This window comes from Pinus tabuliformis, chromosome 9 (genome assembly GCF_031772625.1).
Source record: "Pinus tabuliformis cultivar Carrire ecotype Pingquan chromosome 9, CPIR1, whole genome shotgun sequence".
Lineage (NCBI taxonomy): Eukaryota > Viridiplantae > Streptophyta > Pinopsida > Pinales > Pinaceae > Pinus > Pinus tabuliformis.
Window position 1 is genome coordinate 404361321 of NC_142307.1, and position 27056 is coordinate 404388376.

Genomic DNA, 27056 nt, shown 5'->3' on the forward strand with positions numbered 1-27056 from the left:
CAAGTGGATGTTTCCGAGTTGATCTTCCCCCAAAATTATGAGCCATAGTGTTGTGTCTTGTCTGGCTATCTCTAACCTATTTTGTCTCACATGGGTACATGTGGAAAATGTATAATATTTGTAAATATGTTGTAAGTTAAATTCCAAGTGTCATTAGTGGAATGTGAACAATCACTTTGTAATGTAATGACTTATTTGTAAAGGAAGTTGAAGAGTCATGAGGGTAGTCAAAGAATCACAAAGGGGAATGTCAAGGGTCACCCCACCTTTTGTTATAAATAGAACCTCATAACTCATAAAACAGGATTTTGGGAGCCAATATTTTGGCTAGGCTTAGGCTTAGAGAAGACTTCAGAGTATTGTGATGAGCCTTAGCTTCTCCACAATGTAGAGTGAGTATACTTCTTTGGAGGACCAGGTGTTCATGACTGTAACATTCCATTATTGAGGCTCGTGGATGTCAATGGTGTATGTATGGATGGAACTTTCACTTAATAATAATATAATTGAACCAACACATTTTCATGCATATGTTGTTATTGTAGTTGGAATATTCTAGTTTCTTTAGCAATATATGTGTTTAACTTACGCATTTTCTTATGCACCATTTTGTTTGCAATTGTATGAATCTGGTTGAAGGTGTGTTGCTGGATTAACTCGTCACTTTGGTTTGTGGACTATTCCGCATCCAGCTTGTGATGTATTTCCACTCATGTGTTCCTTTCAAGCTGCGTACTATTACATGCTTCTAAGGGACACAAATCCTTTTCCCCTCTGTGTGTTAGAAACCCCATGCATCTCACTTGACTTGCTGTAAGGTCAGACACTTGCTTCTGACCAAAGTCATCATACTTATCTTTGCGCGCTACCATGGTCAAGGTACTACATTATCACCAACTGTTGGGACTACTACTCCAAACAATCTGAGGTCGAGTTAGGACTTCTTATGAAGGAAAGTTTTAAGAGCCTCCCTAGATTTATATATAATAATAAACAGGCGAATCCCCATGATACATAGGAAAAATGGAAGGCTATTTTATTAATAATATATATATATATATATATATATATATATCTATATATATATATATATATATATATATATATATATATATATATATATCTATATATATATATATATATATATATATATATATATATATATATATAGATATAGATATAGATATAGATATAGATATAGATATTGGTGAATCTCTCACCAGATTATATTATCTTGTAAAATCATGGTGAATCACTAGTACAAAATGGTGAATCACTAAGAAATCCAAGGGTTGTTGCAGTTGCTTGGCACCAAGAGGGTATTCAAGAAGAAACTATAAAATAACTTGACTACATCATTGGAGAATCATAAGAGCTGAACTAGTTACCATCAAACATACCAATCTAGTGACTAAATCATACAGATATGGAACCAACAGTTTCCACCTAACAATTTCTTTCAAAAGTGATAGTGCAATGATAGTTGAGATACTCTCTAAATTTATAAAGAGTGGACGTTGGAGAAGCATATTTAATGGATCATTTGAGATGGTTGTATTTTCATGTCTCAAAATCATAACAAGTAAATCAATAGAAGACTGCATTAAGGGATTGTCACTCTTTCCTGATGTTAGGACCATTTAAAAACTAAGGAGGTAATATTGCTACTGTGAATATCAATAGATGGAAGGGGAAGTCTCAATAGTCAAACCAAACATTTCATAAAATGTGATATAACTCCTTCATACTTAGATTTGAGACAATGCCCTAATAGTTGTATAAAAGGGTCTAACATCGCTATTAAATATTAATCACTCTTAGCTACTTTTAGTTTTTTCATATGGTTCTCAATAAGTCTCAGTGAAAACACTAAAATTAGATACCTATTGGGTGTATCTAGCTTATCATCAGTAGGTCCCTTCAATGAATTTTTATATGAGTCCAATGATCTTAAAGATGTTAGGCTAGATTTAATAAACAAAGCAGTGTTCCTACCCATATTTTGTTCCTCCATACCATCCTCAATCAATCCATATACAAAAAGATATAAATTTGTTTGACTTAATGATGTATTAGCCTGGAGATTGGTTGCTAAATAGTGTAACATGGACTCAATATTAACTTTTTCTTTTGGTGTAAGTGTTCTATGAAGGTTGCATCTAACATGTACCAATCCCTCCCTTTCTTGTTCAAATCCAATCCTTCTGCCACCTTCCGACAATTGTTACAGCAGGCATTTTAACAGTAGTGGGCTTCATGAGCTCTTCCACTTCTTCGTGTTCTTCTTTTGTTTTATAGGCAGAGGCATAAATGCCCAATTCTCGCAGCTTGGTAGGGGAATTCTCTCCATTGCTCTCATGGAAAATTTTTCTCCACCTTTTCTTCTCAATTGGACTCTCAGATTCGTTCAGACTCTGCTCCATGCTGTGGCCTACAAACTGATTTTGAGAGCAATGATCTCTAAGGTGGGGCTTGACCTCTAGGTCCCCATGATCTTGTCTATGAATGTCCATCAATGGAGTCACTTTCACTAGAGAGTAATTTGGCTTCATGCTATTTGTAGGAAGCTTGGAGGCCAAATCTGCAAGCTTGGCTCTTGTGGCTTCAAGGCATGCTGATGTTGATGCTTTTGATGCCAATGTCTTTTGTGCTTTCTCTAATATGGTCTACAAATATTTACCCTGCACCTCTATTCTCAACTGCAAGCGCCTTTGAACCTACATTGACATTTACAAGAGATAGATTCCATTCAGTCATCAGGTAACTAAAATAGGGGAGAGATATTATGTTCGTCGATTTGCATAATTTCAGAAAAAAATTGTCATACCTCTAGCTAGTCATGGAGTCTTCTCTAAACTTCTATCTGAGCTCTCAAAGAATTAGCAATCTGTATTTCTCTATAAACATAATGATAATCAGAAAATTAGTTCAAAACCAAAGGGCTTATTTGAGTTTCTAGCCCATTTTTCTTCTGCATATTTCTTATTACTTACTCCTTATGATTTGGTGCGATGCTGCTATCTTAAGCCATCCTAATTAGGCAGTGTTCACCATTAGAACTTCCTCCTAAAAAAGATTGTAATAATAAGCAGAACTCTTTTAGAATGGGAAGGGTGGGGGTGGATTTGAGGGTGGGAGAAGGGTGGAGGTTGGGTTAAGGGTGGAAGGTGTCATATTAGGTAGGGTCATGGTGCCACTACAAGGAATGGCTTGTAGAACTGGGCTTCTCCATTCCCTGGTGGGGTGGAAGCATTCTCTACTAGGCCCTGATCCATGAAGGTTTTTAGATGCTTGACCAAGGACCAAGGAGGACCCAGGGAAAGGAAGTGAGGTTACTAACCACTAAAGTGAGACAGATAGCTTTAGACAAGTCCTTACAAAGGTCCCAGGGAACTTGTAGAAATGCAGGGTAATATAATTTTCTATGTAGAGGTACTTCAAAAGGTTATTTTTTTAGCTAAAAATATCAACCATTCCTATTATTATTGGAGGGTGAAAGGTGAGGGTAAGAGGTAAAATTATTTAATTTGAGGACGGGGATGGGATGAAGCTCCCTTATTTGATCAAGTGGATAGGTGAAGTTGTGTAACTTGCAACAATGATAAATGGACGCATCTTGTGAGAATTCAATGCTGACTTCTCTGTGGCACTACTTCCCAAGCCCGTATTTCTGCAACAATCAGTCAACACATGAGACAGTGTTAGGTTACTGAAATAGGTTGGCTATTTTTAGTGTTTGAAATGTTATTATACCAGTGAAGCAAGATTCCCAAATAATTCTTAGGACCAGTGAAGAAGTATTTCCCATGTAATTCTCAAGAATTAATCTTGCCATTGCAACACCCAAGAGTGAAACAATCACTTGAAAAAATTTACAATAGGAACCTCAATTTAGAATTCAAAGCTCCTCATTTAGAATTCCAAAATTCTCAAGGTTCAAGATCTTCTGGAGGCAACTTGATATTAGACTTAGTTTCCCAATGTTCCTTGTGCAGTCCTGTAACAACATTATTTTCCTAGAATCTTTACCATTAATACATGGACATCAACAATATCACAAATTATAGTAGGCAACAGTTGGAGATTAGAGTTCCTTCCCAAGGCTAGATGAAAAATCATGTCAAAATGCAAGCACATCCATGGATTTGAATCCGGTTTGTAAGTTCCTAGTATATAACCAAAAGCATAGTTGTAATGTTAAACTTCAGGACTAACACTGGAAATGGTTACCCTATTAACTTTAATTTTAATAAATTCAATACTAAAATGGTAAAACTATTAGTGTATCTTATTGACAGTAAATTTTATCACAAAATAAAGGTTTATTTTACTTGAGAAAGCATAATATATTGTAGTTAAGCATGAAAAAATATTTGTATCCATAATTTAAATCAAGGGAATCGACTTTGAAAAACCGGTACATTTACCATAATAGGAATCCATGTGTATAAGTTTACTTTCCACAATTATTGTGAAATCGATGTAAACCAAGGAAATAAGGCTCAATGGACCAAACCGTGTTCTGCTTCCGAAATTCTCAACCCATCTCAAAAGAATGGTGAGTAAGAATGTATCCCATTACTACATCTTAATTTTAAATTCTAAAACTCATTAGCTAGGCTTGAAACATTTGAACTATAGATCCTGTACTAGAACCAAAGGGAGACAAAATGTTTGCATCTCCTCGTAAGCTATATAACCAAATCAAAATGGTAAACCAAATAACCTAATCAAAATCTTTCTCCCAATCATCCACTTCAGTGGAAGAGTAATTTTTATTCTCTTGAGAGGATGAAATGTCTGTGGAACTGTTGTGTTGTACAACAACCCCCCCATTTCATATATTTTTTATATAAAATCATAATATGAAATGGGTCCCTTTTAAACTAAACTTAGACGTGTGAATAAATTGGTATTAACCCATCATAAGAAAAACCCTTATCAAAAGACTTGAGGTAAAATGAAATATTTTGAAAGCCTTTAGAATAGAAATAAAGTGGGTCTTTTAAAAAATTAAAAAAACTCTTTGTTATTACGATAAAGCGATCGGAAGATCGCATATCACAACAACAAAGGAAGCACGCACATAGACACATCTATTCTCTCTGATCCGAAAAGGAAATCGCAATCGGATATCGGGGAAGTCAAATGGCACAACACAATGAAATAGAGCCCACCCCTTAATTTCTCCGATGCGATAAAGCTATCGCCATCGACAATCGGCAATAACAGTCAACACATGATTAAAAGGCATACTCGAATCCTCCGATGCGATAAGGCATATCGCAATCGGCGATCGGCGAAATCACAATGACATGGTAATAAAGCCTGAATCCATTCCCCAACTGCGATGCATTAATAAGGCACATATCTCGAGAGTATATTTAAAAAGTTTGCATGCATCATATCACCTTTCGGTGATCAAAAATGTTTAAAACAAAGCATTAAAGCCTTTCCTTTCACATTACCGATCGCCGATTTGCGATTTACCTCTGATTATCCATTAAAGAAATCTAAGCCACGCTTCAATGAATCATTGGGAATATAAACGACGTGATGGGCATTTAAAACCTCCTTTACCATGATTGACAGGTTAAACGGCTAATCAATGAAGCAGTTAAGGGAAGATTTTTTCTGTAGATTTTATCCGCGGCAATTTCACTATAATCCATTATCACCTACTGATCGACGTAATTCTTTCATATTAATCTATAGCAACATTTCTCTGTATCACGTTTTTCTCATCGCTTGTGTAGAAATCAGCCGAAATAAGAAATTTGAAACAAATGGGAAAGAGATCAAAGAAATTTGCAGCAGCAACGACTCCTACAGCAACAGTGCAGCCAGCCAAGGATCCAGGGCCAAGAAAAAAAGGGTTAATTTCAGACACTACGTGCCTCAGCCTTGGAAATACTAGTTGGGAGAGCATTTACAATTTAATTGAAGTAGAGGAGCTTGAAGAAATATCAGAAGAAGCCACAACTGACTCAACTAGAAAATCGGAAGCATTCCTCAAAGATTTAGCTTGTTCATATTTGCACAGAATAGCAGCACGAGAAAAGATTCTTCCATACACTGACGTAGTGAGATGGGTGGTAGAGGAAATTCCAGTTTCAAACAGAACATTTTGCACAATTGACGGGAGGATTTTTGGCTCATTTCAGCCTGATGATTTAAGGAAAATGTATCATTTGCCTGAACCTGAAAAGAGGTACAACAAAGCCTTCCTTGAAAATTTTGTAAAATAAAACAAGACAGAATCAGACCTGATTAAGCAGTGGAGACAGAATCTTGAGACGCACAAACACGAATCATTAGGTAAGTACTCTGTAGAATCATTGTCTTCTCCTTACTATTATGTCGGGGCTATGATGTGTAGAATGTGGGGGTTACATGACTATGCTAAATTCACTATTGAAATGGTCCCTTTAACAGAAGCAGCATTCAATAGTTATGTGATGGATTGGGCAAACATATTGTCTGACAAATTAGCCACAAAAATTCTTGAATTTAGATCAAATTCACGCAAAACTACTAGGACCATTCCCCCTTTTTATTATAGTACTTATATTATGGATACTCTCTGTTTTAACTCTGAATATCCGATACTCGGACGGAGATGGACTCCCCAGGACCCTAATTCAATCCACATTTATCATCAGATGTTATGGAAAGCTCACTACAAATATCATTTGTACCAAATCTGTAATGGTTTTATGCTGCCTATCTACTATGCTATTTTTGATAAACCCACCCCCAGGATTTCTGAGGAAGCAGAGATTGACTTAATTGCTGTAGCAAATTGGTTCAGAGAAGACAAATTCACCTATATAAGGCTTTTTGGTAGCCTTACAAAACCCCATGTTCTTCCCTTATATGTTCCTAATAAGTTGTTAGCCTGGGAATTGGCCTATCAGATAACAACAGAAGGGACATCCAAAACCCTTAGAAATTCTAAGAAGTAGGTATGGCCTTCATTTCCTTTGAGATGCGGTGTTTACACTCTCCATGATTACAAACATGCAGAAAAGGAAACGGAAAAAATACAAATGCTCAATCTTGCAACAATTCCCAATCAACAATATGATCCAAGAAAAGTCGCCTATAATGTTCTTGAACAAGCCAAAACTTATAAAATTTGATCATGAAAAGGATGAATTTTATGACCTGTTTTCCTCAACAGAATCATTATTTCAGGTAAAAGCATTGACCAGGATCAGGTATAAAGATGAAGGGCTGGAAGTGTTTAATAGGCTTAGAGAAAAGAGGTTGCAAACTCTACCTCTAGACTTATTAGCCACTACCCCAGCAATCCAGTCAAGTGAGCCTGAACAACAAACTATTGACAAACCTCCTGCTGTGGAAAAAATTCCTAAAAAAGGGAAAGAGCCAGAACAGAAAGAACAGGAAAAAGGCAGTGAACACATGAATATAGATACTCAGATTGATTCCAAGCTCCTTAAAGAATGACAATAGTTGGATTCCATTATAAGCAATCCTGAAAATTCACAGGGTTTTAGTATGCCTGAAGTGACAACTAGTCACAAGACAACAAGTACGGTTCAAATTGAAGGAACCAGTGGCCTACCCACTAGCAAATATGTAGAGATAATTCCTAAGGATCCATCGGATGAAATTGTTTTACATATAGAAGAAATACCACCTTTAGATCTCTTTTACAGCCCTAAGCATAGGGTTGTAGTAAAAATACAAAGGAAAAGGGAAGGATTGATCAATCTTCCCTTTTACCTGTACAAATAGAGATGGTTAATGTGGTATGGAAAGAAGAATTCAATCCCTCCGAAGACCTCACAAAACTCTCTCAATATGCCAGGGCTTATTCGGTAGCCACTATGGATAAAGCATCAGAAGTGAGAAATTTACTCAAGGAAAAATATCAGACAATTGTTTCCTTAGAGGCATAGGTATCCGAAAAACAACAAAGAATAGATCAATTGGAATAGCAGTTAGCAGTGTAGCAGCAAGTAAAAAACCAACTAAATGAGCAATTGCTCAAGGAGAAACAGAGGATGGACTAAAGTGCAGTACAAAAACAAAAGGAATTATCCATAGCATTGGCCAAACTAAAGACAATGGATGAACAAATGAGTAAAACAAAAGATGAGAAAATTGCTCAACTATCACAACAGGTAGGGAAATTCAAGAGTTTTTCTCAACTAACAGAATTCAGGTCTGAGGCTCTCCATATTAATAAGGCATTGATTAAACAGATAAATTTACTATGTCATAATATTTCCCTTGCTAAGCCCCTCTGTGAGATTGCTGCATCAATGATTGACAAATTAGTTGACGCTAGACAGAATTTGGAACAGGCCGATGAGACTTTAACAAACTTTCTAGCTTGCCAAGAAACCAGTGAAGGGCAAGCTGCAAATCTGCCTAAAATTCTAGAATCACACAAGGAGATTCTTTTCCTAGAATGGCAGTCACAATTAATGAAAGCAAAAAGGGAAACTTCAAGATGTAGATTAGCTACTGGTAATTTGATTGAGTTAATTAATGATACTATTTATCTGTCTAATCTGATTTCACAGTGCACTCTAGGTAAACTACCATCAACCAAAACATTAGAACAGGCATGCAGACAAGAATTGGACAAGAAGGAGCGACTAATCGTAGGCATCAAAAGTTTAACTTGGGACACCTTTTGGTTCTTCCTAGTTAAACCATATAGTCAAAGGGCAGCACTGAAATGTTTAACCGATGCAATCGGTTACATGATTCCCGAAATTCATGATGCTACGTATTCAGCTCAACTGCATTCTCGTCTGAGTCACCCTCTAGAATTGCAACCAATGCTTGCTATCTACCAGCAAAAGCCAAAGGATGATCGACCGAAATAGTGAACCAATCTACCGACTGCAAGAGAGCCTATTTTAAGGAGATCTTTATGATTTGGTTATACCACCTAATAGCATTTTTATTTCATAATCGGTTAGCTTAGATAGTATTTATAGACCCTTTCATGTCTTTAGAAAGGGTCCTCAATTTTTGTATAAAACTTGGATAGGGAGTCACATTACTGTGCTTTCGATATTTTCTTTTATGAAGACTGGACCTATATTCTGAATTTTAATGAAGAATGCTTTGATGGGATATGCACTACTGCTTTTTGTGAGAGTATTTCTAAGTTAGAAGACAGAATCTGAATGCGATTGATATCGGGAGGGATCCGAATTACATATGGTACTATTATCTGTGTCTTTGCTCCATTCTTTTATATGAATCAACATTTATTCAATCTTGCTATCATTGAATATATGTATGTGTTTTAACAACAGTCCTTATACTTATCACTATTGAATGTTTAAGGAATGTTATACTTTCAATCATATTTATGTCAATGATATATGAAGAATAGTGTAATATTGTTTTAATGATTACTTTGTTCAACTATTTGAACAAAGCAACTATCATATGAATGAATGTCTTTGTTTGTCAATAGAGTCATCTATATGCCTATTTATAAATAAAGATCATCAAAAGTTACACTAAAGTGGAAATTTCCCGGGATAGATTAGTTGTTTATTATTTTGCACTTTAGAATGAAACATCCATCCATTATCATTAGATAATAGAAAATCAACCACTTATCCATCCTATTTACCAATCATTGGGAAACTAGTCCCATTATATCCAGTCGGAGCCACCACACCAAACAGAAAAGGAGCTGCCTTTAAGGTTCGGACCGGGTGGTTTTCTCCGATGTTGATGCAGTGATTTTCGAGGCATCAACATTTTTGGTGCTAGAAGGAGGGCATGAACTATGAATGGCGAGCCAACCCAAATCTACAACCCATTCTGAGAGTAAATCTCCCTCCACCTCACCTCCGACCTCTCCTTTGCATACTGGAACTCCAGTCTTCAAACGAGAAGAAGAGGAGTCAACTACCACTGCTCAACCCCAACATTCCCCAGAACGATTAACTCCTAAGTCTCCTGAAGTTCAGTCTCTTATCCATAAACTTCAAGGCTTTTCGATATCACCACAGAAATCTGAGGTATCTCAAGGCAGTGAGACTTCGCAATTCATTCCACCTCACCATCTCACCAGATTTCAGAGTGGGAAGCTTGGTATTGAACCTCCTGAGTTCCCTTTACCAAAAAAGAAAAGGGCAAGAAAGACAACTGAAGGATATGATAGTGAGACTATCTCATCATCATCCATTTCATCTTCTCCAGTGCAAAGTCAACCATCCACTCCTCCATTACACATTGTTGTTCAACAAGGATCAGGAACTTCAACATCCCAACCTCCTCAAACCTCAATATCATCTCCTTCCCAAACATCTGGAATTTCATCGGCAATATCATCTAGTATTGGTTATATAATGGCTCAGAATCCATGGAATAATCCTGGTGCTGTCATGATGCCTGCACCATTACATCCGTTGCCAGCACACCCTGAAAAATGGTTACTGAAATTTAATCCAGATGCAGGAATACAAGCTGATGAGCATATTAACAACTTCATGTTGGCAGTTAACTTAAAAGGAGTGACAGAAGAAGACGTTGTTGTTAGGCTTTTCCCTTATACTTTACAAGGATCAGCTGGGTCTTGGTATTTTTCCTTGCCCTCTGGATCCATTACAAGTTGGAGAATTTTTCAAGAACAGTTCCTGACTAAGTATGGTGATGACAGATCTCTAGCAACGTTAATCAATGATCTCTCGAATCTTAGGATAGAATCCAAAGAACCTATAAAGGAGTTCAATTCGTGGTTTAATAAACTCTTGAATAAGATTCCAAGTGGCTCTAAACCAAGTGAGCAAATAAGAAGCGAATGGTATATAACAGCTTTACCTTCAAATATAGCTATTTTTGTAGATAGAGCTGCAAAACCAACTTTAGCTGAAAACATGAAAGAGGCGCTTGTGGTAGAGAAACACATTATTGCTTTAGAAAAAAAGGCTGCTCTTGAAGACAGAAAATCCAAAAAGTTTCTTTTAAAGATGATTCAAAGAAGAAAACCCCTAAAGACCCATATGATATGGAGGGTCTCCAAAAATTTCTCAAGACTATGTTAAACAAAATGGTAGAAATCAAAACACAAGTAGCTGAGACTTCAACAAAAAGGCCATTCAAGAATTTTAAGAAACCTGAATCAAAACCACCAAATGCAATATCCAACACAGACTCTGATCCCGAAGAGGAAGAAGAAGAAGAAACAGTCTTGTCATCCGAAGAACCTGAAGAAGAAGAGATTGTAGAATGTCATGGGATGTGGGACTTTATTTTTCTTAATTCCGATACATAAAATGAATAGGAAGCTTTCCCTGTAACTGCCAGGAGTAAAGGTACTCCTAAACCTATTCAAATAAATCAAAAGAAAAGGAATGCAGGTACTACTACTACCAAAGAAAAGGTTCCCACAAAGAAATCTATAGCAATATCGTCCCAAAATCAACCATCAACTTCAAATCCACCTCCAACATCTAAGACAATAGTAGTTTCAGATTCTATGGACTACAATATTATTGAAGACATGAAGAAAACAAAGGCAAATATCACTATGTTTGAGCTTAGTAAACTCAAACATCAACAAAAACTCCTGCTTAAGGAGTTAAATGTTGTACCTTCTTCTCCTCTTCCCAATGTTGTATTGTCTAAAGCTGCTAATGAGTCAGGTAAACCACCTCCTGGTAGAGTAGAAGCTACTGATGTTGTTTTAATTGGAGATAGATCCAATTCACATACTCCTCTTTTTCTCTTAACTTACGAGATCTATAATAGAAATCTACACAATTGTTTGATTGACTCAGGGGCTTCCTCTAATATAATGCCAGTTTCAGTTTGTTCTAAACTGAACATTGAACCCCAGAAGTATGCGATTCATGTTGTACAGTTGGATAGAACTAAGGTCCAGGTTTTAGGAGAAATCAACTCAGTAACTATTAGGTTATCAGCTGATCCAAGAGTGGTTCAGAGAATTGATATTTTAATCACTGATATACCTGAATTCTATGGTTTTCTTTTGAGTAGAGACTGGTCTGAGAAACTCCATGGTTATATTTCCACCGATTGGTCCCATATGTGGCTACCTTATAAAGGAAAGCCAAATCAGATCAAGATTAATCGGGAGAAACATATGACCCATACTGTTACTGAATTCGAACAAGAAAATCAACCAATAGCATTCAATAACAATATTTTGGGGAATTACTCATTTGAATCATTCTTTGGCAATTTCACCGCTCAACCATCACCTTTCTCAGTTAATAATTTCACATCTCAAATTGAAATTTTTTCACAAACAGATATATCAAGATGTGTTAATGTTGCTGAGGAAAATGTAAATAAAATTGTAGATAAATCTTTGTTTTGGTCATTATATTTTGATGGGTCTAAGTATAGTGAAGGTGCAGGAGTATGATGCATTTTAGTTAGTCCTGAGGGAGAAAAGACCATGTTATCATGTAGGTTGGAATTTGAATGCACAAACAATACAGCTGAATATGAGGCCTTAATTCAAGGACTCTACAAAGAAATTGGTCTTAAAGTCCAATATCTAAAAGTGTTTGGTGATTCAAAAATTGTTATAAAACAAGTTAGAAATACAATTCATTGCCTTTCTAGTCACCTCAAACACTATCAGTATTTGGTGCAGGACCTTATATCTTAATTTTTAGCATTCAATATTTCTCCCATCCCTAGATCCCAGAATATAGTAGCAGATCTACTAGCTAATTTTGCTTCCAAGCTCCTTCCATCTGAAGATTACAACCCAGACAGATTCTCAGTAGAGTTAATTTTTAGATCATCAATTCCTGATAATGTCACTAATTGGAGAGTATTCAATCATGATGAAGACATTTTAAATTTCTTAACTTCTGACAAGACCTAAGATGATCAAATCATTGATGAAAGTGATCATGACCTTCAAATGAAGGAAAAACAAGAAGAAAACTCAATACCTAAACCAGTGGTCAAGCTTGAAGATCTTTATGACATCAAGGACAGGTTTAAATAGGTGACTAATTCAAAACTCCAGAGTTCTACTTTGAGATTTGAATTGATAAACCTAGGTACTGAGGATAATCCTCAAAACATCAGTTTGGGATTAGGACTTTCTTCAGAAGAAATAATTTCATTCATTATATTATTGTGTAAGTATAAAAATGTCTTCGCTTGGAAATATGATGATTTGAAAACATATGATACATCGATCATTCAACATATTATTCCAATGCTTTCTGAACAAAAACCAGTACAACAGAAGTTAAGGAAGATTCATCCTAACTTAGAGAGTCAAATAAAAGCTGAATTAAACAAACTCTTGAAAGCTAAGATAATTTTTCTTGTTAGACATTCAAACTGGGTGTCCAATATGGTGCCAGTAAGGAAGAAAAATGGCGATATCAGAATTTGTATCGATTTCAGAAATCTTAACAAAGCAAGCCAAAAGGATAACTTCCCTTTACCTACCATGGAGTAGACACTCCATTCAGTAGCTGGTTCTGAGTTAATGTCATTTTTAGATGGTTTTTTAGGATATAACCAAATTTTGGTCCATCCTGATGACAGACTTAAGACTACCTTTAGAACCAAGTGGGGAACTTATGCCTACGAAAAAATGCCTTTTGGACTTATCAATGCTGGAGCTACATTCCAAAGAGCAATGGACATAGCATTCAAAGGATTGATCAATAAATTAGTAGTTGTCTATTTAGATGATATTACTCTATTTTCCAAGAAAAGATCAAATCATTTACATGATTTAAAACAAATCTTTGAACGCTGCAAAAGGTATGGTATCTCACTCAATCCAAAGAAGTCATTTTTTGCCCTTAATCAAGGAAAGCTCTTAGGCTTCATTGTTTCAAAGGATGGTATTTATATTGATCCAAATAGAATCAAAGAAATTTATGATATTCCATTCCCTCATAATAAAAAATCCATGCAATCATTTTTAGGTCAAATGAACTTTGTAAAAAGATTTGTCCTAGATTTTTCCCAGATTGTTTTGCCATTGCAAACTATGATCAAGAAAAATTCGGTGTTTAAATGGGGGCCTGCAGAGAAAGAGGCATTTGATTCCATCAAACAATCAATCATAAATGCCCCTGCTTTAAGCACTCCTAATTTTTCAAATCATTTCATGCTATATACCCTTGCATCTGATTCATCTTATGCAGCAGTGCTGACACAAATTAACGATCAAAACTTGGAAGCACCAATCTCATTTTATAGCTCAAATCTTCAAGGTGCTGAACTTAATTACTCAGAAGTTGAAAAACAAGCCTTTGCTGTGTACAAAGCCATTAAACACTACAAACCCTTTCTCTTAAAAGCTCATACAAAAGTTATAGTCCCTTTTTCGGCAGTAAGACAATTACTAGTTCAAAGGGAATTAGGGGAAAAGAGAGCAAATTGGGTCACAACATTACAAGAATATGACTTGGAAATCAAACCAGCAAAGATTGTCAAAGGCCAAGGTTTTTATAGGTTGCTAGCAGAAGCATCCATTATTCAGGAACCTGAAGGTACAAAAGATACTGAAGAAATCAATCAGATAAGTATCACTAATCTAGAATCTCAATATGTAGATCTGATTTTCTATTTGAAAAATGGATATACTCCTTCTAATCTTTCCTATAAAAACAAATGTGCCATAATATTGAAAGCCAAAAACTTCATAATTGTAGATGATTTATTATTTAGACGAAATTATGATTCAATCTTATTAAGATGCTTAGAAAAACTTGAAGCGCAAAAGGTTTTACAGAAGCTACATGACGAACCAGCAGGAGGACAATTTGGAGCTGATACAACAGCTCAAAAAATCATTCATGCTGGATATTATTGGCCCACCCTATTCAGAGATACTCATGAATATGTAAGGAAATGCCAAAGTTTTCAAACCACCAGTGGAAGACAAAGGAAGCCAGCTTTCCCTTTGCAACCAATTAACATTGAATAGCCTTTTGAACAATGGGGATTAGACATCATTGGGGAAATCACTCCACATTCATCCAAACAACATAGGTATATCCTTATAGCTATCGATTACTTTACTATGTGGGTTGAAGCAATTCCTTTGAAGACAACAAACTTTGAAGAAATCATTGAATTCATAGATCAGTTCATTATTACCAGGTTTGGTGTCCCAAACGCTCTTATTTTTGATAATGCATCTTATTTCTCTGGAAATTCTATATTTGAGTTTGCTATCAAAAGGGGATTTAAATTGAAGTATTTTGCAAACTACTACCCTCAGGGTAATGGTTTAGCAGAATCCACCAATAAAAATCTTATCAAAATCATTAAGAGAACTATTGAGCAGAATCATAAAAACTGGCATAAATATTTGATATTTGCACTATGGGCTGACCGAATAACACAGAAGGCCTCCATAGGCACTTCTCCATTTAATCTAGTATATGGAAAGGAAGCTGTCATACCAGCAAATCTAGTACTTCCATCACTAGCTTTAGTGCAGTTTATTGAAGAAAGTCCCTCATCTTCTATTCAACTAAGACATGATCAAATCTTGAAACTAGAAGAAGAAAGGGAAAAGGCCCGAGCTATACATGCAAAGAACCAGCAGATTATTAAGTCATCTTTTGATACAACTTCATCCGGCCCAAAACATTTACAAGTTGGTGATCTAGTTTTGAAGTGGGACAAAGCCCATGAGGATAAAGGAAAATATACTAAGTTTCAGAAAATGTGGCTTGGACCATTTCAAATCAGTGAGAAGATAGGCCCTTCTACATTCATATTGCAAGATCTATCAGGAAAGAGAGATTCTCTTCCTGTTAAAAGCCTTATCTTGAAAAAATTCTTCAATTGAGGAGGTAACCCCTTCTCCTTTTGTAAATATTCAATTTTTAGCAGAATTTGTGTGCATAACTTATTTTGTTTAAATCTTAAGAAAATAAAGTTGTAAAAATCCTCCCATTGGTTTTTGCTATATTGAAAAAGTTACTCAAAAGAAAATAGTTTTGATATTTACTTTTAAGAAATGGAAGCTTTAAAGGAAAAAGAAAATTCTAAGAAATTAGGTATAATTAGATTCTGAAAACCCCATTTTATTTTTGTGAAATCTTCTCTAAACTTAGAACTACTGTAAATCATTTTAATGTTTTAAAAAGCCTGAAAATGGTTATCAATACAAAACAGAAACTGATTCAATCTTAGCATCTTCCACTCTCACCCTGTCATCCATATTCTCTTAAGGAGAAAATTGTTCATCCCATCCATCAAAGTTTATAATTACTCAGAGTGTAATTCTAAAATATACTTGATATAAAAGATAAGAGGTCTTATTACAAGCCTATTTACCATGATCATAGGGGAATAGTTCAACTGACATTACCAACACTGCAAACCAAAACAGGGTAATGGCTTATAATTATAAGACAAGGGGTCTCATCATGAGCTAGCTTGTTCAATTAAACTACAACCAGTGAATGGCATTGTCAACAGCTGGCCACCAAACCAGTACAATGGCTTTTTATCTTACAAAATAAGGAAAAAAGGAAAAAAATGATACAAAAATATGGAAACATATCTTTTGGATTCATTCTTTTTAATTATACTCTGAAATGGATGGAATAATGAATGGTCAAATGGTAACCCTATTGAGACTATAAATGTTTGTTGGCAGCAGAGGCTCTACCTATGAAAAAGGAGTCATTATAAAGGCTAAGTTGGAAGAGTCTTTTGTTTTATCATTACCAACCAATTAAGGTTTACTTAAAACTTAGAATGTATTTAATTTTAACAAGAGGAGGAAATAGCAAAAATAGTTAACATTACTTTCAGAATCTATGATTATTTAGTTATATTAGATTTTCCCTATCATCTAAGCTTTCTGGACTAAGAAAGTTTAAGTATTTTAATTAATTTCTCAGAGTTAACTGTTTCTCCTAGTGAATTTCCAATTGTTGTGTTGTACAACAACCCCCCCATTTCATATAATTTTTATATAAAATCAGAATATGAAATGGGTCCCTTTTAAAATAAACTTAGACATGTGAATAAATTGGTATTAACCCATCATAAGAAAAACCCTTATCAAAAGACTTAAGGTAAAATGAAATATTTTGAAAGCCTTTTGAATAGAAATAAAGTGGGTCTTTAAAAAATTATAAAATTCTTTGTTATTACGATAAAGCGATCGGAAGATCGCATATCGCAACAACAAAGGAAGCACGCACAAAGACACATCTATTCTCTCCGATCCGAAAAGGCAATCACAATCGGATATCGGGGAAGTCAAATGGCACAACAAAATGAAATAGAGCCCACCCCTTAATTTCTCTGATGCGATAAAGCTATCGCCATCGGCAATCGGAAATAACAGTCAACACATGATTAAAAGGCATACTCTAATCCTCCAATGCGATAAGGCATATCACAATCGGCAATCGGTGAAATCACAATGACATGGTAATAAAGCCCGAATCCATTCCCCGACTGCAATGCATTAATAAGGTACATATCTAGAGAGTATATTTAAGGAAGTTTGCATGCATCATATCACCTTTTGGTGATCAGAAATGTTTAAAACAAAGCATTAAAGCCTTTCCTTTCACATTACTAATCGCCGATTTGCGATTTATCTCTTATTATCCATTAGAGAAATCTAAGCCATGTTTCAATGAATCATTTGGCATATAAACGACGTGATGGGAATTTAAAACCTCCTTTACCATGATTGACAGGTTAAACGGCTAATCAATGAAGTAGTTAAGGGAAGATTTTTTTTGTAGATTTTATCCGCGGAAATTTCACTATAATCCATTATCACCTGTTGATCGACGTAATTCTTTCATATTAATCTATAGCAGCATTTCTCTGTATCACGTTTTTCTCATCTCTTGTGCAGAAATCAGAAATTTGAAACAAATGGGAAAGAGATCAAAGAAATCTGCAGCAGCGACTCCTACAGCAACAGTGCAGCCAGCCAAGGATCCAGGGCCAAGCAAAAAAGGGTTAATTTCAGACACTACGTGCCTCGGCCTTGGAAATACTAGTTGGGAGAGCATTTACAATTTAATTGAAGTAGAGGAGCCTGAGGAAATATCAGAAGAAGCCACAGCTAACTCAACTAGAAAATCGGAAGCATCCCTCAGAGATTTAGCTTGTTCATATTTGCACAGAATAACAGCACGAGAAAAGATTCTTCCATACACTGACATAGTGAGATGGGTGGTAGAGGAAATTCTAGTTTCAAATAGAACATTTTGCACAATTGACGGGAGGATTTTTGGCTCCTTTCAGCCTAATGATTTAAGGAAAATGTATCACTTGCCTGAACCTGAAAAGAGGTACAACAAAGTCTTCCTTGAAAATTTTCAAAAGAAAATGAGACAGAATCGGCCCTGATTAAATAGTGGAGACAAAATCCTGAGAAGCACAAACATGAATCATCAGGTAAGTACTCTGTAGAATCATTGTCTTCTCCTTACTGTTATGCCGGGGCTATGATGTCTAGAATGTGGGGGTTACATGACTCTGCTAAATTCACTATTGAAATGGTCCCTTGAATAGAAGAAGTTGTCAATAGTTATGTGATGGATTGGGCAAACATATTGTTCGACAAATTAGCCACAACAATTCTTGAATTTAGATCAAATTCACGCAAAACTACCAGACCATTCCCCCTTTTTATTATAGTGCTTATATTATGGATACTCTCTGTTTTAACTTTGAATATCTGGTACTTGGATGGAGATGGACTCCCCAAGACCCTAAGCCAATTCACATTTATCATCAAATGTTATGGAAAGCTCACTACAAAGATCATTTGTACCAAATCTGTAATGGTTTTATGCTGCTTATCTACTATGCTATTTTTGATAAACCTGCCCCCAGGATTTCTGAGGAAGCATGGATCGACTTAAATACTGTAGCAAATTGGTTCAGAGAAGAAAAATTTACCTATATAAGGCTTTTTGGTAGCCTTACAAAACCCCATGTTCTTCCCTTATATGTGCCCAATAAGCTGTTAGCCTGGGAATTGGCCTATCAGATAACAATAGAAGGGACATCCAAAACCCTTAGAAATTCTAAGAAGTAGGTATGGCCTTCATTTCCTTTGAGATGCGGTGTTTACACTCTCCATGATTACAAACATGCAGAAAAGGAAATGGAAAAAATACAAATGTTCAATCTTGCAACCATTTCCCAATCGACAATATGATCCAAGAAAAGTCGCCTATAATGTTCTTGAACAAGCCAAACTTACAAAGTTTGATCATGAAAAGGATGAATTTGATGACCTATTTTCCTCAGCAGAATCATTATTTCAGGTAAAAACATTGGCCAGGATCAGGTATAAAGATGAAGGGTTGGAAGTGTTTAATAGGCTTAGAGAAAAAAGGTTGCAAACTCTGCCTCTGGACTTATTAGCCACTAACCCAAGAATCCAGTCAAGCGAGCTTGAACAACAAACTATTGACAAACCTCCTGCTATGGAAAAAATTCCTGAAAAAGGGAAAGAGCCAGAACAGAAAGAATAGGAGAAAGAACATGAAAAGGCAGTGAACACATGAATATAGATACTCAGATTGATCCCAAGCTCCTTAAAGAATGAAACAGTTCGATTCCATTATAAGCAATCCTGAGAATTCACAAGGTTTTAGTATGCTTGAAGTGATAGCTGGTCACAAGACAGCACGTACCGTTCAAATTGAAAGAACCAGTGGCCTACCCACCAGCAAAGATGTAGAGATAATTCCTAAGGATCAATCGAATGAAATTGTTTTACATATAGAAGAAATACCACCTTTAGATGCCTTTTACAACCCTACGCATAGGGCTGTAGTAAAAAGATTGTTGGGTCCCTATAATACTAGTGATTACCCCATTATTATTGTAGTTATACCCCTTAATAATATTTTTGTGCCCCTATTGCCCCCATATTGTTATTACTATGCCCCATAGAATCCCTCTATTGTTATTTTTGTGGCTTTATATTATTATTGTTAGGTCGGCTGGATTATATTGACTCCTTAGACTCCTATATAGAAAGGAGGTTTTGTCATTTGAATCATCAAAGAATTGTTCATTTATGTAATGTAAAGGAGGTTTCCCCCTCGAATAGGCTGAATTATAAGCGTTGATATATCTTTTCTATCTTTTCTTGAGCTGGTTTCCTAACATTTGGTATCAGAGCTTTGGATTCTAGGGTTTCGCTGCTCCAAACAGGTCATTGTGGAATTTTCGCTATAAATTGTTTTCTGTGACGTTTCAGAAGTTGCAAAAAAAACCCATTTGAGAAGAGATCGCGCTGAACCTCGGGTACAAATGTCAGAGCTTTTTGCGCTATATTTAAGGAGATATGATCTGAGGAATTTTGTCTTTTTGCAGACTCCTGAATTACATTCAAAATAGGTGACCTGGGTAAAATCGTCATAACTTTCTCTCTGGGGATCAGATTGAAATTTCGTAAGAAGGTATAGAAAGAGGACATATTGTAGTTTCTTTTATGCATTTTTCAGATCCAAAGGTCAAAACAATGACTCGTGGCACGTCGTACAATTTCGCTCTACTGAACTAGTCTATAATCAAGTCACTGTGGGAGATTTCGCATAACTCTTCCTTGGAGAATCCAATTTGGGTCAGACTTGTGGCATTGGAAAGAGGACACAGAGGGCTACTGCAGGTCACAAATTAAGAAATAGATGATTGAAAAATACAGAGATACATCAGAGGCAATATCGAGCTCCTACAAAGTGAAAAAAGGTGTGTAGATTTTCTTAAATTTTTTCTTAAGCTTGGTTTGAAAATTTATTTTGAAGGAATTCAAAGGGCATAATAGAGCATTATTATCGGTAACTGATGCCCCGAGGAAAGAAAATGCAAACACCTAGTAAGGAACCTGAAAGCTCTAGCATGACTCATGAAGAAGAAGAAGAAATGCTATATGATATATCAAAATTACAAGAACAAGTGCAACAAGTGTCACTTGCACAAAAAGCAACAGAATCTAAGATGGATGGTCTAAGGAAAGATGTAGAAGCTAAGATAAATGGTTTAAAGAAAGGAGTAGAAGCTAAGATGGATGGCATGGAAGCTAAGGTGAATGGCATGGACGCTAAAATTGATGGCATGGATGATAAGATGGAAGAATTGAAGATAAATATGAATAAGTTGCTACAAGAAATGGTCACTAAGGGTGAAAGGGTACTAAAGGAAACTCATGATGAGAACAAAAGAAATGTTAATCATGATTCCATAGACTCTAATGTTGGATCGAAGACTCACCATGTTCCAAAAATTGATATGAGGAAGTTTGATGGCAAGGATCCCGCCACATGGATATTACAGATGGAGCAATTCTTCGATCTCAATAATGTGAAAAACACACAAAAGGTACGTATGGCAACTTTATATTTGGAACCAAATCAGTTTGTATGGTATCAATGGCTTTGCTCTCGTAAACAATTTATCACTTGGGCAATTTTTACGGAAGAATTGATAGCACATTATGAGGATACAAAAAGCAACACTTTTTTTAGCCAATTGATAAGTCTCAAAGAAAAGGGTTCAATAATGGAGCACATTGAGGAGTTCCAAAAATTGAACATAAGGGTAAAAGATATTCCAGAGGAGCATAGGATTGATGTGTTCATAGGGTCTTTAAAGGATAATATCCAACATGATGTTCGCCTTTGGGAACCTGATTCATTAGAGAAGGCATTCAGGTTAGCAAGAAAAATGGAAAGCAAAATTATGGCAACCAGGAAGCATACCACTCACAACTATAAAGATGGAAGTGTTGTTGCCCCTAGTCTTCCACAACCTATAAGGTTGACACCACAAAAATTGGAAGAAAAAAGAGCAAAAGGGCTTTGTTACAGTTGTGATAGCAAATACACTAAAGGTCATAAGTGTGCTGAGAAGAAATTATTCTACATAGATTGTGAAGAGGAAGAAGAAAAGGAGCAAGAAAGGTCAAAAGAAGAGGATATACTCCAGGAACAAAGCTTAGATGAAGAGAAAATAAATCCAACCATATCTTGTAATGCATTGGCAGGAATTACCACTCCTCAAACCATCAAGATAAAAGGACAAATCAAGAAGAAAAAGGTAATAGTGTTGATTGATTCAGGAAGCACCCACAATTTTATTCATTGTAAGGTAGCAAAAGAATTGAATTGCTTCCTATATCCAGCACCAGAGTGTCAAGTGATGATTGCAAATGGAGGAACAATAAATTGCTCTGGAAAGTGCCATAATATCAAGCTATCCATGGGAGAATATGTATTGACTAGCTCAATGCTTTCCATTCCAATGGGAGGTGCTGATGTTGTACTAGGAGTCCAATGGCTACAATCCTTGGGTACAATAGCTTTTAATTTTCAAGAACTTTTCATCAAATTTTCTATGGAAGGAAAGGAAGTTGAATTAAGGGGTATTGCAGGGAAACCAGGAAAGATAATCAGCTCTAATGGTATGACAAAGCTTCTAAAAAAGGAGCAAAGAGGTGTAATTGCACAATTATTTTCGCTAGATGTTTCCACATCGGAATCATCTATTTCTCCAGATCTCCAAAAATTCCTGGACAATCATTCCAAGGTATTTGAGACTCCCAAAGGTCTCCCACCTATGCGTGATCATGATCATGCTATTCATCTGATTCCAGGAAGTGTTCCTCCAAACATCAGGCCGTACAGATATCCCTATGGCCACCAAAAGAGTGAAATTGAACTTTTGGTTGCAGAAATGCTAGAGGCTGGTATAATTCAACCGAGTCAAAGTTCTTTCTCTGCTCCAGTAGTATTGGTGCACAAGAAGGATGGATCATGGCGCATGTGTTAGGATTATAGGGAGCTCAACAAGCTCACTATTAAAGATAAGTTCCCCATTCCTGTCATTGATGAATTACTGGATGAATTGCATGGATCAATTTACTTCACCAAGTTGGATCTTCATTCAGGATATCATCAAATCAGAATGAAGATTGAAGACATTCCGAAAAAAACATTTAGAACTCATGAGGGTCATTATGAATTTTTGGTCATGCCTTTTGGCCTTACCAATGCACCTTCAACATTTCAAGGTTTGATGAATTCAATTTTCAAACCATTCCTTAGAAAATTTGTGTTAGTATTTTTTGATGATATACTAATCTACAACAAGTCTTGGAAGGATCATGTTGAACATGTTGACATGGTGCTACAACTATTGGAGGAGAAACAATTATATGCAAAAAGATCCAAATGTTTCTTTGGAGTCCAGGAGGTGGAATATCTGGGTCATATTGTATCTCATGAAGGAGTTAAGGTAGACCCTAGCAAAATTAAAGCCATTAAGGAATGGAAAATCCCCACATCCATAAAGCATCTGCGAGGATTTCTCGGGTTGACAGGGTATTATCGCAAGTTTGTTAAGAATTATGGGAGAATAGCAGCACCTCTAACAACATTATTGAAGAAAGATGCATTTTCATGGACTCCGGAAGCAACAAAGGCCTTTGAACATCTTAAAGAGGCAATGTGCCAAGCACCAGTCTTAGCTACACCGGACTTCACAAAAACCTTTGTTGTGGAATGTGATACTTCAGGAAATGGAATTGGTGCTGTTCTAATGCAAGATGAAAGACCCATTGCTTTTGAAAGTCGTCCAATCAAGGGAAAGTTTTTAAGCAAAGCTATTTATGAGAAGGAAATGTTGGCAATACTCCATGCACTTAAGAAATGGCGACCCTACCTAATGGGAAGACACTTCAAGGTAAAAACGGATCATGATAGCCTTAAATACTTTTTAGAACAAAGATTATCCTCTGAAGAGCAACAAAAGTGGGTCACAAAGATGTTGGGTTATGACTTTGAAATCATCTACAAAAAAGGGAAGCAAAATGTGGTGGCAGATGCACTCTCAAGAAAGGATGAGGATGTGGAAGCATTGTTGTGCGCCATTTCTATTATCCAACCAGATTGGATAAACGAAGCAAGGGAGGAATGGAAGAATGACAAGAAGTGTGGGCACTTATTCGAAAGTTACAACAAGATTCCAGTACGTCTGATACATTTAGCTGGAAAAATGATTCGTTATGGTACAAAGATCGCTTATACCTCTGTAAGAATTCCCAGCTAAAACAAAAGATTCTTATGGAATTGCACACTTCTCCCTTAGGAGGGCACTCAAGATTTTTAAAAACTTACCACAGGGTTAAGAAGGAATTTTTTTGGGATGGCCTTAAATCAGATATTCAAAAGTTTGTGTAGGAATGTTTGGTTTGCCAACAAAATAAAGTTGAAACAATTAAGACACCGGGTCTATTACAACCTTTATCCATTCCAAGCCAACGTTGGGAGGAGGTTTCAATGGATTTTATCACAGGTTTACCCAAGTCTGAGGGAAAGAGTGTCATCATGGTGGTAGTTGACAGACTTACCAAGTATGCACACTTTTGTGCATTATCACATCCATTTAAAGCCAGTACAGTTTCTACTACATTTATGGAAACAATTCAAAAGCTACATGGAAACCCAAAGATTATTGTAAGTGACAGAGATCCCATTTTCACTGGAAATTTTTGGACAGAATTATTTTCTTGTCTTGGTACTCAGTTAGCTCATAGCTCATCTTATCATCCTCAATCTGATGGGCAAACTGAGATAGTAAACAAATGTTTGGAAGGATATCTTCGTTGCTTTGTATCTGATAAACAGACACAATGGGTCAAATGGTTGCCTCTCGCTGAATGGTGGTATAACACTTCCTTCCATATAGCAACACAAATGACCCCATTTATGGCACTTTATGGGTATCAACCACCATCCATCACATCATATTTAAGAGAAAATTCTAAGGTTCAGGCAGTGGAACATCACATCGAACATCAACAACAAGTCCTCCAACTCTTAAAGGATAACCTCGTGTTGGCACATAATAGAATGAAACAACAGGCAGATCAACATCGCAGTGAAAGAAGTTTTGATGTAGGTGATTGGGTATTCCTACGGCTACAACCATATAAGAAAATGTCCCTTAAGAAAGCTAAGAAGGATAATAAATTATCACCAAAGTATTATGGTCCGTACAAGGTGTTGCAAAAGATTGGTACTATGGCATACAAATTGGAGCTTCCTGCAACTTCTCGATTGCACCCAGTTTTCCATGTTTCATGTTTAAAGAAGGTTATAGGCGACAAGCTCCCAGTTCAAACTCTCTCAATATGCCGGGGCTTATTCGGTAGCCACTATGGATAAAGCATCAGAAGTAGGAATTTACCCAAGGAAAAAGATCAGACAATTGTTTCCTTAGAGGCACAGGTATCCGAAAAACAACAAAGAATAGATCAATTAGAACAACAGTTAGCAGCGTAGTAGCAAGTAAACAACCAACTAAATGAGCAATTTCTCAAGGAGAAATAGAGGATGGACCAAAGTGTAGTACATAAATAAAAGGAATTATCCACAACATTGGCCAAGCTGAAGACAATGAATGAACAAATGAGTAAAACAAAATATGAGCAAATCGCTCAACTATCACAACAAGTAGAGAAGTTCAAGAGTTTTCCTCAACTAACAAAATTCAAGTCCGAGGCTCTCTAGATCAATAAGGCATTGATTAAACAGCTAAATTTACTATGTCATAATATTTCCCTTGCTGAGCCCCTCTGTGAGATTGCTTCATTAATGATTGAAAAATCAGTTGATACCAGACATAATTTGGAACAGGCCAATGAGACTTTAACAAACTTTCTGGCCTGGCAAGAAACCAGTGAAGGGAAATCTGCAAATCTACCTAAAATTCTAGAATCACACAAAGAGATTCTTTTCCTAGAATGGCAGTCACAATTAACGAAAGCAGAAAGGGAAACTTCAAGATGTAGATTAGCTACTGGTAATTTGATTGAGTTAATTAATGATACTCTTTATCTATCTAATATGATTTCACTGTGAACTCCAGGTAAACAACCATCAACCAAAACATTAGAACAGGCATGCAGACAAGAATTGGATAAGAAGGAGTGACTAATCGTAGGCATCCAAAGTTTAACTTGGGACACCTTTTGATTCTTCCTAGTTAAACCATACAGTCAAAGGGCAGCACTGAAATGTTTAACCGACGCAATCAATTACATGATTCCCGAAATTCATGATGCTACGTAATCAGCTCAACTGCATTCTCGTCTGAGTCACCCTCTAGAATTGTAACCAATGCTTTCTATCTGCCAGCAAAAGCCAAAGGATGATCGGCCGAAATAGTGAACCAATCTACTGACTGCAAGAGAGCCTATTTTAAGGAGATCTTTATGATTTGGTTATACAACATAAATAGCATTTTTATTTCATAATCAGTTAGCTTAGATAGTATTTATAGACCCTTTAATGTCCTTAGAATGGGTCCTCAATTTTTGTATAAAACTTGGATCGGGAGTCACACTACTGTGCTTCTGATATATTTTTTTTATGAAGACTCGGACTATATTTTTTATTTTTAATGAAGAATGCTTTGATGAGATATGCACTATTGCTTTTTGTGAGAGTATTTCTAAGTTAGAAGACAGAATCTGAATGTGATTGATATCGGGAGGGATCCGAATTACATATGGTACTATTATCTATGTCTTTGCTTCATTCTTTTATATGAATCAACATTTATTCAATCTTGCTATCATTGGATATATGTATGTGTTTTAACAGTAGTCCTTATACTTATCACTATTGAATGTTTAAGGAAATGTTATACTTTCAATCATATTTATGTCAATGATATATGAAGAATAGTGTAATATTGTATTAATGATTACTTTGTTCAACTATTTGAACAAAGTAATTATCATATGAATGAATGTCCTTGTTTGTCAATATAGTCATCTATATGCCTATTTATAAATAAAGATCATCAAAAGTTACACTAAATTGGAAATTTCTCGGGATAGATTAGTTGTTTATTATTTTGCACTTTAAAATTAAAAATCCATCCATTATCATTAGATAATAGAAAATCAACCACTTATTCATCCTATTTACCAATCATTGGGAAACTCATCCCATTATATCCAGTTGGAGCCACCACACCAAATGGAAAAGGAGCTGCCTTTAGGGTTCGGACTAGGTGGTTTTCCC

At 36.0% G+C, this 27056-nt stretch overlaps 1 pseudogene; it reads right to left on the reverse strand.

Annotated features, from left to right (window-relative positions):
- Positions 1 to 2189: 2189 nt before the first annotated feature.
- Positions 2190 to 3835, reverse strand: LOC149148857 (uncharacterized; annotated as a pseudogene).
- Between the last annotated feature and the right edge of the window lie 23221 nt (positions 3836 to 27056).